This window comes from Anolis carolinensis, chromosome 4, assembly GCF_035594765.1.
Source record: "Anolis carolinensis isolate JA03-04 chromosome 4, rAnoCar3.1.pri, whole genome shotgun sequence".
Lineage (NCBI taxonomy): Eukaryota > Metazoa > Chordata > Lepidosauria > Squamata > Dactyloidae > Anolis > Anolis carolinensis.
Window position 1 is genome coordinate 110042639 of NC_085844.1, and position 12357 is coordinate 110054995.

A 12357-nucleotide genomic window follows, 5' to 3' on the forward strand; every position below is an offset into this window, starting at 1 on the left:
AATATTTCACTGGATGAATAATTAGTTTTTCTCCCCAAAGCTCTGTTTTATACAGGAAAAAGAAGAAGAAATCCCCACACTGGTGTTTCTTAAACTGTGCTCCTCCAGGTGTTTTGGACTTCAGCCCCCAGAAATCCCAGTCAGCTTTCTAGCTGCTAAGAATTATGAGAGCTGAAATCTAAAACATCTGGGGGAGCAGTTTGAGAACCCTTGCCCTATATAGTTGCCTATTTTTAACATATATTCATTGATTAGTTTTGCCATCACAAGGGCACTGATGCTCTACCAAAGAAAGTTCTCCAAACTAAAGAATGTTTTCCAAACATTGTTTTGGACAACTTCCATTAACTAGGAAAAAAGAGAGAAGGAAGGTGGTGAATGTAGCTGGCACAATTGTATCAAACTTCCAAGCCTCTGTTCTTTCAGCCAAAAAAAGTTTTCTGAGGGAATGATCTTCATGTCCTTTAACTTGCACCAGACATTCAAGAAAAAACATATACATTCTAGCTGCATTTGAGGGGAGACCCAACTCAGTCCTAAGCTGAGCTGCTAAAACTCCTGGAAATAAAACTCCAAAATAAATTTGTTTGGCAAAATTTCTCTCCCCCTCCCCCCCCAAAAAAAAGTGTTGATTTCAGAATAACGAAAAGTCAAAGTTTCTTTTCACATCATCTCCTACATTTGGCTAATGTCATTTTAAGGTCAATTTTACTCAAAGATAGCAAAAACCAAATTGTCAGCATAATGCAAAATTGATATATTGTGGTTACAAGTAGGTGGGGGGGGGGGGTTGAAGGCCATTTTTGGAATGAAGTCATTAATAGAAAAATTAAATTAAAAAAGATAGAATGCAGCCCTGTTCCCCTTCTCAGCTGATCAGAACAGGTTGTATTAAAGTATTATTTAAACCTGTTTGCACCTGCCAAGAATTATCTTGGCGGAACAGTGAAAAAAAAAAAACCACAAGTCTTTTATCAATGCTTATTTTTAGCCATTTTATAAACACCACCTGTCTACCAAATCAAATGCTGATAAGAAGTCAACAAATGCTTATTTTAGACATTAGTGAACTTACATATAGGACAATGCAATACAAAGGTCTATCTAGAGCACTTCTACCTCTCTGGGGTACTTTCCAATTACAGCAGCTTATTAGAAGGATATTGTGTATAAAAGGTAAAGACCACATCTAAATGACTGTCCTAGAGGAATAAAAATCTGTCATGTCCCCTTTCTTAAAAAAATGACATAACAATGCTTATTGCTATCTTGAAAGAAAACTGTCAGCTCAGTTATTATATATAAACAATTTAGCAAGAATGGGTGACCACCAATAAATATCTATTGTGGACACTTCAGGAGTAAATCACATTTTCTCCAGGAGACTTATCACTTTGGAGTGTGGAAATCAGATTTCTTATTTTATTCCAGTGGAAGTCACAGGGGGCCATTCAGGAAATGTATCAGTACCCTGAATCAAAATATGCTGTATAGTGAAGTATTTTCTAAAGATGTGCCTAAAATGTGCGAACCAAACCTCTGGCAGAATTGAGGTAGAAGACTCCCAAGTTTTATGTGGAGACTTCTCAGGAAGAAATTGCAGAATTTTGTTTAATTGCCTTCAGTAAGGGTCAGACCCAGTAATTTCAAGTTGCTAATAAAATAAACATTTGTTTCATGAAGTAATGTTTTATATTCTCTCTGTTGTTGTTTTATAAAAGAAAGAGCATCAACAGCATCTATATGTTTCACCTTCCTTGTGAGCTTACTTGAGCCACATGCATCTCCTGGCGAGTCTCCCTAATATTATGAATCTCACAATATCATGTTGTTTTGAAGTTTTTCTGTTCCTAGCATCTGACTGATTTTGGCATCAACTGTAAGAGACCATTTAAGCTTCTCTTTCACCTTTCAAGGAGACAGGCTCTTGTCAGAACCCAAAAAGAGCCTTTAAGTTTAGGGGTCAAACTGAGAGGGGATGCAATCACTTTTAGCTCTGCAATCAATTTCAAAAGACTGCGCATAAGGAATATTAGCATTTGAATCTATGACATAACCAGCCATACTGGCCCTTTTTCAGATAGGTAAACTACCTAGTGCAGTGATGTCAAATATGGATATATCCATTTGTTGCCCATCATTATTAACCCTTCCGCATAATATGGAAATGTTAATTTTCTGCTAGTGGATAAGAAGCCACCTAGAATCGGTTAACCTTTTCTACCTCCCAAGCAAGGCCCAGGGAGTCACTAAATCAAAATTAAATCTTTCTCATTGAATTCTTAGCTCTTGCAGTTTTGTCCCCTGGGAAGGGAAAAATCACTCCTGAGAGAGTTATCATGGGGAAAAGTGTCTTTAATGAAGCTTTCTCACCAGTCCTTAAAGCTTCTGAAGATCGCCGTTATGTGGTGAAAGCTTCCTTGTGTTGCTGAATGTGTTCCATGTATATGTTTTAATGTAGCTTTTTTGACAGTTGTAGAAGTGTGATTTTCCATTATGGACTTACAATGTACTTGATAATTTGATTAGTTGGTTTGATTTCTGTTGGGTGAGCTGGCAGAACTGGGGTTTAGAAAGAAGTTGAAGACCTGGCTATGTGCACAAGCGTTTAATGAATGAACTCAGTTAGCGTCGACATGGATTGGATTAAGGCTCTTGCACAAGGTCTGATGGATGACTGGCATATATATTCGGCATTGCACTGTTTTAAATCTTTTATATATTGTATTTTACTATGTTATTTAGCTATTTTAATTGTATTATTTTATTGTATTATGATATACTGGTAGTGATCCAGCCAGTTGTGTAAGCCGTCCTGAGTCCCCTCGGGGAGAAGGGCGGGGTAGAAATATCGGAAATAAATAAAATAAATAAATACCTATTGGAGTGCTCTAAACAAGTTCCATTAAGGCTGATGAGATGAAGTATATAAATTAAAGAGATAAAAGCCTGACCATTCTTATCAATTACCTTACAAGAATCAAAGAACAGTAAAAAACTTCAATCTCATCAAATTCTAACACATACTCCATCATGGAATATTCTTTGCCCATTTTAGCATTAAAATCAGCAGACATTCTAGCCAAGTGATTAGAGTTGCCTGTGAGCAAACTATCAAATGAAATCCTCCAACTTGGCTCAAGTTTCTAATGAGTTTCTGGCAGATCTTAGAGAAAGATAAACAATGATGCACATCAAAAGGTTTGGTCTGCAGCAATGAATAATTAAGGCCTGACAATAGTTTGAAGCTGACCCAGCTACTTCTATTTTGCCCACTTCTATAATGGAAGAAATCAGAATAGCCAAGTCCCTGCTGGCATTGCCTGCATTAGTGGATTTATGAACAGACTGTTTCCAAGATCTAAAACCCTATAATCTTGGGGAACTTTTCTCCATATGTCCAGTAAAATATGACAAAAGGATAAAAGGCAATGATTATAGTCTGCATTGACTAATTTATTTCTCCAATATGAAATAGTCCAGAATATGAGCTTTAGTGGCTGAAGTAGCTACTTGTCATCTAATAGTCAATCCTCAGAGGAGTCTATCAAAGGAACATATTTTACTCAAATCTCTTTAAAATTACAGAGCTGCTTGTCGGTTTGACTTTGACCCAGGAAGGTAATCCTATTGACAATTCCTGGGCACTGTCACTACTAGAGGCATTATGGCCAGTTAAAAATGCCCTGTTTACTATAAGATTCCAGTTTACATACTCAAAATATTAGGTTTGCTTACTAGACTACTTTATTACTTAACTGGAATATTTTTAGGGAAGGTTACAAAAGAAGGACACACTTTCTTTCCTTTAAAATCGGAACAAGATTCAGTCAGAGAACCATTACAGCCCTTAAAAACCTTAGTTGCAGACTTCAGCTCCTTCTGTTTATGGGAAAGCTCTCAATTTCTTAATGTCATTATGATCCTGGATTGAGGAATTTTGGTAAAAAGAAAATTGCTGTTAGTGACATATACATACAGTGATACCTTCACTTAAGAATTGAATTAATTTCATAGCCTAGGTCTTTAACTCAAACACTCTTATCCCAAAGTGAATTTCCCCATGCTTATGCACTGAAATGCTATTAATCCATTCTGCCCCCTAGCAACCCTCCAATTTTTGTTACATGTTTTAAAGTAAGAAAATGTACTTTATACATAACAAATAATACATAAATGTACTTTCACATGGAACGATATATATAAATATCAACTTTAAAATGGTAGAAGCACAAAGTTGTGGCAAGGAATCATATTTAAGGCAAGAAAATGTGTGTTCGCCAGTGTAACAGTAAGGAAAAACCTGAAAATTCACATGGAACAATAAAAAATGAAGATCAACTTTAAAATGGTAGAAACACAAAGTTGTGGCAAAGAAGCACAAAGCACAAAGTGAAGTGGCAGAAGCATCATTTTCTTCATACTGTACTCATTCCATCATTCCTCTCTCTCTTGCTCTCTCTCCCTTTATCTCATAATGAAGCCAAACATACCAGGAATAAAAATCACACAAAATTAACTAACCCAAACTTCCTCAAAGTTGACAAGAGCAAAGCAGACAGTAATCTCCCAAAGTGAACAAGAGCACAACACACAAGGAACAGGCGCGAGGCATGGAGGCTTCTCCCTTGAATCCCAAAAGCCTTGTACTCTCATGGTAGTGCTTCCTCTGGCTCTAGCTCTTAACTCAAGACACCACTGTTATGTCAAAGCAAAATGCATCCTACCTAAACCCTTCTCCAGGAACGGCTATCAAGAAGTGGACAGTGCCTCTGCTGCTACTTAAGTTGGGGGGTGGGGAAGAGAGAGAAACAGCCCATGTGCTTAGGACATCAAGAAAAGGGAGTAGCATAGACATTAACCATGAGCAATATGATGCAAAATTGCAAATAGTACATCTGAACCAGGATCCACAAAAAAGGAACCCCATAATAAAAGACTTTGCAACTAGAAAATGTAGGAGAAAGCTTTTCAGATATAAATAACTTGAGGACTGCTTGTATACAAGGGCACCAAAATCTTTGAAGTGGTTTGGGCCTCTGAAGGTCCAAATTTAATCCTAGGCTGACCATTAGAGAGATGCAATTCAGGTAACCCCTATGCAATTTTTGGTGTCCGATTTTCGGTTGCCCTGTTCCATTTTTTGGGGAGCTTCCAGGATTCAAGAGAGCAAAATGGCATTTATTGATCTGGCAGTGGGAAGATCCACTCTGGGAAATTTGGCAATGGCAGAATTACCAAGGTTCCCCTGTCCATCATTTTTAGGGCTATCAAGACAAAAAGGGCTACACTTGGAGGACACATTTACCACTACAAGCCTACCAAGTTTCAGATCGTTTAAGTCATCCACTGATTTTAAGGAAATTTTTAAACTTTCTAGAAATACAATTTCCTTTTTTTAAAAAACTGAAAGGTATCCCATGGGAGGATTTCATTGAGATTCAGTACGGCTCCCTCTCCTTCTGGCTTTTGCTCCCCTGAAAGCCTGGACACTTGACCAAGTAACACCCACACCATAGTCACCTCTCTATATATATATAACTTTTTATGGGTGAAAATAGGCTCAGATGACTTGTGTGAGGAAAGGAGCACACACAGAGAAGCCACAAGAAAATATAGAGAGTCAAAACAGTGAACAACTTACAAGGGCTTTATTTAAAAAAAAATGGGGGGGGAGGCTATTAGACTGGTTCAGGAGTACACACAAGCCAGCAAGGGAAGGGAATAAATGAGTCAGTCAAAGAGGCGAACGAGAAGAATAAATATTTTTGAGGAAGAAGGTAGGTGCAAGACTGACTACAGAAGCAAGAAGATAGATAGGGCTGGGGAGGGATTGAATTCTCCCTGTGGGGACTCAAGGGAGTCAGGCTATCCCTTCATTAAACCACCACAATATTTAAGTAAAAATGCCCTTTTACAGCCCTGCCCCTAAAATGCATGCCCACCCTCACTTCCCTAGTAAAATAGTAAAAAGGAAGGATTGATATAAGAAAATTTAAATTGCCAAAGGAAAAGATTGGTATTGAGTCCAAAGATATGCAATCCTAAGAGCAGCAATGACATTGATTTAGAACACAGAGCTAGTTAGCATACAATCTCTCTTTCTCTCAGAAGCCAAGACACCATGGGAAAGTGGAGGAGCTAGTCCTGGTATATATAAACCAGCTTGGCAAAAAGACATGTGATCCGTTTTCTTCCTCTGATTGGCTCTGGCAAGACTAAAGGGGAAAACCCCTGTGTGTGCAGCTGCTGCCACGGCACAGCTGAAAGCAACCAAAAGCAGCTGGTTTCGGTCACCATAAGGTCTATTTTGGCTGAGTAAATTTGAGCCCTGCCACCCACCCTATTTCCAGACATTCAGTTGCCAGATCTGCCTGTCTCAGATCCCGTTTTAAAAAATGGTACCGTACACAGCCCTACTAGCCATATATGCCTTTAAAACAAAATATACATTTTCAAGACAGCAATCCCATCCCAGAGTTCCTTCTGTGACTCTGACATTTAGGGGCAGACTTTGAGGCTTCATCTACACTGTACTAAAATGTGATGTAAAGGGTAAAGGTTTTCCCTGACGTTAAGTCCAGTTGTGACCGACTCTGGAGGTTGGTGCTCATCTCCATTTCTAAGCCGAAGAGCCGGCGTTGTCCATAGACATCTCCAAGGTCATGTGGCCGGCATGACTGCATGGAGCGCCGTTACCTTCCCGCCAGAGCAGTATTATTTATTTATTTATTTACGACATTTCTACCCCGCCCTTCTCACCCGAGGGGACTCAGGGCGGCTTACAACAACCGGCAAAATTCAATGCCAAACAGATCAATAAAACAGCAACACATTTATGACCATTAACAACTATTCATAAAATACAGCACATAAAATACATAAAATACATTAGTCAGCTAAAAAATATAGTTACTTAAAACCACTTTTCCAAGGAACCATTGCACGTAAACCTAAATTCAGACCATGTCAATATATTGCTTATTCATTAAATGCTTGCACACAAAGCCATGTCTTAATGTTCTTCCTGAAGCCCAGGATCTCTTCGTAAGTACAGAGCTAAAGATCCCTTTAGCTCTGTACTTACTAAGAGAAGCCTCCCAATGATGTCAGAAGAGTCTGAGGAGATCCAGTATCTATTGATCTACTCACATTTGCATGTTTTCAAACTGCTAGGTTGGCAGGAGCTGGGGCTAACAGCGGGCGCTCATTCCACTCCTGGGATTTGAACCTGGGACCTTTTGGTCCGCAAGTTCAGCACCTCAGCTGTTTAACACACTGTGCCACAAGGGGCCCCAAAAATGTGATGTAGGGGGTGCATTATCATGAGGTGTCCAAACAAAGCTTCATGATAATGCACATCAACCTGGAATGAACCTGGAAATCCAGGTTTATTCCATGTTAAAAATATACCTCCAAAGATCTAAACCTCTCACTAGGGTCCACATTTTTGAAGTTATGGTGTCTGTGGAGACCACTGCTGAGGTCTCCATGAATGATCTCAGGAGCAGTCTCCATAGTGATCCCAAGCTATCTGCAAAAGGAGGATGGCAATGCCAGCCTCCCTTTCTTGCCCTCCCTTTAGCTCTGTACTTACTAAGAGAAGCCTCCCAATGAAGTCAGAAGAGTCTGAGGAAAATACCCCTCCTCCCTTCTCCAAAACCCTCTGAGGTCTGTTTGTGGCAGTAGAAAGGGAAAGGAAGCACCTAAGCTTTCATTCTGAGGCTTCTCCTGGAAAATATAGGTCTAAAAGGAGGGAACTGGGTACCCATTTGTACCGCTGCTATTTCAGCATGGATTGTTGTCCCCCCCCCCCCCCGCCCCCACCAAAAAGGCAAGGTTTGGCCCTCTGTGTGGGAGGCAAATGTGCAGGGAATTGGAGGTTTGAACTCCGATTCCCTGCACATTTTTTGCTGTGTAGAATGGCCCTGATATCTCTAGAAACTATTATTAAGGGCTTTTCATGTGATTCTTTATTGATGTTCTTTTAGATTCCTATTAATAAACATTAATGTTATCATTTGTTTATTTGAACTGAACTGTGTGTTTTCAATTTCATCTGCAACTTTAAAAAAACCTTTTCACAAGCCACCATGACTCCTGATTTGTGAAAAGTTCAACAAACAACCTGCAGGAGACACTAAGCTAATTCCCTACTTCTAAATGTATTGATATAAAGTCCACTGATTATTACTGATTTTTTCAAATTTAAATAATACTTGATTAGAAATAGTTTGTAACATCTTAAAACTTTTCCTACTGTCTTGGTATTTCTCTTGTGAAGCTACACCAGTGATGAAATACCTATCCATGATTACCACAAAACACACATAATTGAATAAACACTAATGATCCTAATTAGTGCCATAGAGAGCTTTGACTTCATGCATGTTTAATTCCAAATGCTAGGATTTAGAAATGCTAATGAGAGAGATTAGTGAATGCCAATACAGAGATATTTTAATGAATCTTGGCTAATCCAGGACTAATAAAATTAGATGAGTTAAAAAAAAGATAAAGAAAAAGATATAAATATCAGAAAATGAGAAAAAAATATTAAAATTTAACTATAAAATAACAATATGACAAACAATCAAAACAGTATAATGCCATTGCTTTGGGGTGAATAAAAATGTTAAAATTGAAGTCAGAAAACTTTTTCTCCTGCATTAGAAATAGCTTGAGATATTAGGGCATTTTAAATAAAAAGTTTGAATATACAGGTTTTCACTAGTTTTCATTTGTTTTATTCACATATGCAAAAACAAATAATTTCAGAAGTTTTCCATACATTGAGTTGCTTTGGATTTCTTGTTAAAGAAAGGTAAAGGTTTCCCCTGACGTTAAGTCCAGTCATGTCTGACTCTGGGGGTTGGTGCTCATCTCCATTTCTAAGCCGAAGAGCCGGCATTGTCCGTAGACACCTCCAAGGTCATGTGGCCAGCATGACTGCATGGAGCGCCGTTACCTTCCCGCCAGAGTGATACCTATTGATCTACTCACATTGGCATGTTTTCGAACTGCTAGGTTGGCAGAAACTGGAGCTAACACTGGGCGCTCACTCCTTTCCCGGGATTTGAACCTGGGACCTTTCGGTCTGCAAGTTCAGCAGCTCAGTGCTTTAACATACTACGCCACCGGGGCTCCTAGGATTTTTTGTTAGATTTGTATTATTATGTTTAGATAATTGTTGGCACCTAAAATTCACAGAAAAGGGATTTATACAAAAAAGCAATATTTTTATGGAGAAAGCTATGTTTAACAATGGTGATATTTTCCTTTTTTTTACAAACCCAAAAGTCTTGTGAAAGACAGGGTTGTTGTATGTCTTTCGGGCTGTGTGGCCATGTTCCAGAAGCATTCTCTCCTGACGTTTCGCCCACATCTATGGCAGGCATCCTCACAGCCCGAAAGACATACAACAACCCTGTGATCCCGGCCATGAAAGCCTTCGACAACACAGTCTTGTGAAACATCGTTGCTTATTTATTTTCTTAACAGGATATCTTGAGAATAAGAATACAGTATAGTTTTTTGCTTCCCAGATTTTTTAAATACTGCAAACCAATCAAATTGAACATAGTTGGATATTTTTGTTCAGTGGGCAACATCTATACTCAGTTCAGTTTTGTCATACAGTTCATTTCAAATGTAGATTACCATTCTTGTCTACTATGCATCTGTCTAAACCTGATGCAATTGGCAGGGAATTGTGGTTTGTATCCAATTGGAACTCAGAGGAATGCTAAAACAAACATCCTCTGAAGAAATCTTGCCAAGAAACCCTCACAATAACTTTGCCTTAGGGACGCCATAAATTGGAAACAACTTGGAGGCACACAGCAGAATCCATTTAAGAATTTATTATTACATTTCGTTATGTATTTGGTTCTGCAATACTACCATTCAACATACATACAATACAACAGAATTGGCAAATCAGTTATGCTTAATAGATATTGTTTTACAACCTTGATGCTGGCTATTGGCCTTGATTTTTAATTTTTCATCATCATCATCATCAGGTTTAGTGCAACTTATGGTTTCTTATGACTCTATGTTCCAATATGTTTCTATTGACAATCCTGGTTGTAGCACATGACTGCTGGATCATTGTGTCTTTTCTGCAGTAGAATTTGGCAAAAAAAGGAAATAAAACTTGATTTTTATATTGTAACAGTGTTACTTTTACTTGAGAGCTCTGAAATCTATGGGAATTGAGTCTCAAGCATACTCCATAAAGAGAAAAGTATCACAGGTATTTTAACTTTTCACTCCAGATCCAGTTGAAAATCCCCCTCTCTGGAAAAAAAGAAAAATCAGTGGCAAAACATTTCTGTGCCACTTATACTTTCTTTGTGGAATTTATTTTCAGCTGTCTAAATGCTACCATCTTCAGTGTGTTGAAACAAAAGCTATATTTCATTCATATCCTGTCATCCCACAGAAGGAATCTATTTATTTTTTTTACTCTAGCTATTTGACTGCTCATATTGCAACTCAGTAGTCATTTTCATTTCTATTATCCCCTTAAGTCAAAGAAGCACTTCAGAATAAGAGAATGTACTCACCAAGAGCTTTGTCATTTCCACCACTAGTGTTCTTTTTAAGGAATGCTAACTAATAAATACTTGTTTCAAAAGGTGAATATAGCTCAATTAAGAGAGTTAAAAAAAATCATATGCTGAAAGTAATAACTATAGTGAATATTTCATTCGTAGTCCTCCAGAAGGAATTATCATTTTAATAGAAAAAACTTTCACAGGGCAGCATTCACCAAGAAGTAAGTATGGCAATGAAATATCATACAGTGATGGCATGGCAAGGATCCAATTGAGTTCTGCTGTTGAATAATTTCCATCAGCAGAATCAGGTAATGGAAACAATTCTTTTTCCACACTAAAGTTCTGGTACACCTCCAAAATTTGTTCCATAGAGGCTAATTGAGAAACTGCATCAAATGATGTAGACTTAGGGCTTGTCTACGCCAGTCCTTTTACTTGAAGTAGACCCAAAATAAGACCTAGGTATCCAGATGACATCCAGGGACTTCTGGTCTTAAATGCAGGATAAACTTGGAAGAGTACTTTTTAACCCAACGTTAAACAAAGTTAGGGAATGCACCAGAGTTTAACTAAAACTTAATAGAAGTTGCATACTTCGGGCAGAGTGTGGATGACAAACCAGCTCCAAATTGTACCAGCTGGCTTTCAACATGGCCACCTCCTTTTCCCTGCACGGATGAGTCAGGGCCATGTCAAACTCATTGCCAGGGCAATCACCCAGAGATCTCCTGATATCAAGGAGAAGGAGAAGAATTTGTGGCAAAATGAATGATGGGACAGATAAGAGGGACTGGGCTGAATCAGTTTCAGCCTGACTGAACCATCTAGACTCCACCCCTCTTACTATTGTGTATCAGGGAAGTATTGCCTGAGAACCTCTGCAGCATTTAGGGGTGGTCTGGAGAATTTCTGCTCCAGTCTGGCCCCAGATTTTAGTATAGATGTAGATGAGCCCTTAATCGTATGAAAGTTTATGTTACCAACATCTTTCAAATTGGTATATTAGAATTTGTCAAGGGGAGTGGTTTTGCACACAGGATGAAATCACATGGGTGGGAGAAGTGAATACTGAAACAATGAGACCTCTTACCAGACATTTTAACCCTTATGGACATTTATAAAGTCATATTGTTGTACAATTAATTCCATTAGTAATAGGCCACATCCATATGTTTTTTCCTACTTGGTGGTTCTGTAGTGAAACCCAGTTCAGTGCCATTGGAAAGCTATCCTGACCATTCCCTTCCTATTCCTGGAGGTGACCTGGCTGGCATCCATTGCTCATAACCTAGAGTGACATCAGCTAAGACATGAGAAGAAAAGAGAGAAGAGGGGAGAGGAGAGTGGGGAGAGGAGGAATCATCTCCTTCTTTCCTCCTCCCTGCTCTGATTGTCCTGGTATCCCAGCCGAGGGTCCACCAGTTGCTGAGTGGTTTTCATTGTTAACAGAGGACATTTCACATTTAAAATCTTTTTGGATGATTGTAAAAAAAACTCTTACCATTCTGGTAGAAATGTACAAAAGCTCCTGATAATATCAGATAAAGAAGTTGTAGGATACAAAAATAACATCAACAGACTCTTCTGTTTCACTGAACTTTCTGAGTTTTTGACATTAGTCATCAGTGAGGCTGTGCAAAATAAATAAATAAATAAATCCCCAACCCTAAAAAAAACTCACAAGCAAATAAATTCATACATTTGTCTCATGTTTGGAATAATAATATTTGATTACTTATTTATTTCTAGTAGTTACTAGCCGTGCCTGGATATGCATTGCTGTGGCGTAGTC